The 2,422-nt window shown below is 41.8% G+C and overlaps 1 pseudogene; it reads left to right on the top strand.

The window, feature by feature from the left end:
* Positions 1–1,347: 1,347 nt before the first annotated feature.
* Positions 1,348–1,908, top strand: LOC110323817 (annotated as a pseudogene).
* Positions 1,909–2,422: the final 514 nt, after the last annotated feature.

Here is a 2,422-nt window from a genome sequence, read left to right as displayed (position 1 = left end):
TTTGTTGCTGTGATAACACATCACGACTAAAAATGACGTACAGAGGAAAGGGTTTCCTTCGGTTCAGGGCTTTCAGAGGTAGCGTCTGTGACTGCCTGGGAGGCATGGTAGTTGGGGGCTGGGGCAAGAAGCTGAGATCGCATCTTTAACCGCAGGGAGAGAGCACAGAGAGTGAGCTGGACATGGAGTGAGGCTACAAATGGTTAAAGCTCACCTATAAGTACTGTTCCTTAAACTTCTGTAACCTCCCTAAACAGCACCCCAACTGAGGACCAAGCATTCAGATGCACACGCCTATGGAGACGGGTTTTATTCATATCACCACAGATGGTTATAATTATAAAGCCCAAAGCAAATGCTAGACAACCATGTTGACAAGATGGGGCAAAATGGAAACGTATTGTTGGCCAAATTCAAAATCATGCAACCTGTTTACAAAACATTTAAGCAGTTCCTAAAAAGATAAACAGAGTTCCCATTTGGCCCAATGATTCCATGGCTGTGTTCCCTAAATAAGTTAAAGCATGTGTTCCTATAGAATCCTGTACACAAATAGCCATGACTGTATTATTCATAAAATCCCAAACTGAAAAATAAAACTTCAAATGCTCATATACTGGTAAGTAAATAGATAAATATGGAAAATCATAAAATTGAAGGCAATCTGCCCATTAAAAAATGATGGAAAAACTTAGACTTAGGTGTTATACATCGGACAAATGTTGTTGACACTGTTAGGTGGGAAATGCCAGAGTGTGTGGTTCGATGGATATGAGAGGACAGATTTGGTAAATTCATAGAAATGGGTAGATTAGAGGCTTCCGAAGGCATGCTATGGAGAAGAAATGAGTAGCAAAACATGTGTGTTGTTTGGAGGGCAGTGATAATATGCTCTAAAATTAGTGGTAAAATGGCTACACTGTATACATTAAAGGGTCTTATGGTGTATGAAGTGTCTTAATGAAATGCTTATTAAAAATTCCCCAATATTAACATGGCTAAGAGCCTATAGTTGGGGACCTCTTAGGTCCATCAAATTGTGCTCTAAATTTCTATCTCTCTCCACTCAGTAGTGCAGCCCTCAGACCTCATCAGAGATGTTTCTCTGTGCAGTGGATGATGGGTAGGGCAGAAACTCATAACTGGTCCAAGTGCAGATGGTAAAGGCACAGGGATTGTGTGGCAAGGGATGTTTAGATCACTGTCAGAACATGGTCTAAGAATGGAGTTGTATGAGGAGAAATCTAAGGGCTCATGAGAAAACTCCAAGAAAACAAGACAGGTGTCTTGTGACCTCACTCTCTTCAAAAACACAGAATTGCTCTCTTTGCCCCATCCCCTGCGAGGATGAAGACCATTCTCAGCAATCAGGCCGTCAACATTCCCGAGAAGGTCGAAATCACTCTGAAGGGGCGCACAGTCATTGTGAAGGGCCCCAGGTGGACTCTGCGGAGGGACTTCAATCACATCAACGTGGAACTGAGTCTCCTTGGAAAGAAGAAGAAAAGGCTCCGGGTTGACAAATGGTGGGGTAACAGAAAGGAACTGGCCACCGTCAGAACCGTCTGCAGTCATGTTCAGAACATGATCAAGGGTGTTACACTGGGCTTCCGTTACAAGATGCACTCTGAGTATGCTCACTTCCCCATCAACGTTGTTATCCAGGAGAATGGGTCTTCGGTTGAAATCCGAAATTTCTTGGGTGAAAAATACATCCGCAGGGTTCAGATGAGGACAGGTGTTGCTTGTTCTGTCTCTCAAGCCCAGAAGGATGAATTAATCCTTGAAGGAAATGATATTGAACTTGTTTCAAATTCAGCCACCCTGATTCAGCAGGCCACAACAGTTAAAAACAAGGATATCAGGAAGTTTTTGGACGGCATCTATGTGTCTGAGAAGGGAGCCTGACGAGTGAGGAGGCCTCAGTTTCCTGACTCCAGAAACGAGATCCTGATTGCAAGTACAATTTGGGCTCTTTTGGGAGAATAAAAGATTTATATATTGAAAAACAAAACAAAACAAAACCAAAAAAACCACAGAATTGTCCTTGAATGTGCCCCTCCCAGATGAAATGAATAGGAGTAAGCTTGCTTCAGATTATTCACTACAATCGGCTAATGTTCATTTAAATGACTTTATGGAAACACTTGGTTTTTTTTGTTGTTTTTTTTTTAATGGGTTGTTCACCAGCTGGCCCCCCACATGTGGTTTATCCTTGTGATTAGACACTTTCCTCATGCAACTCTTAACTTTTAGAGTATAAATTGTCTGATGTTCTGAATAAAGTTGGCTATTTCATAAGACTTTAATCCATTTCATGTTTAGATTCCACTCATCCTAGGTTCATTTCATCAATTAGAACAGTAAACACACACACCTACTCCACAAGGCTCAGGGACTATCTTGGAAGATGGAGAGGAAA

The sequence above is a fragment of the Mus pahari genome, chromosome 6 (genome assembly GCF_900095145.1).
Source record: "Mus pahari chromosome 6, PAHARI_EIJ_v1.1, whole genome shotgun sequence".
Lineage (NCBI taxonomy): Eukaryota > Metazoa > Chordata > Mammalia > Rodentia > Muridae > Mus > Mus pahari.
Note: the sequence above shows the minus strand (reverse complement) of the source record. Positions and strands in the feature narration are given on the sequence as shown.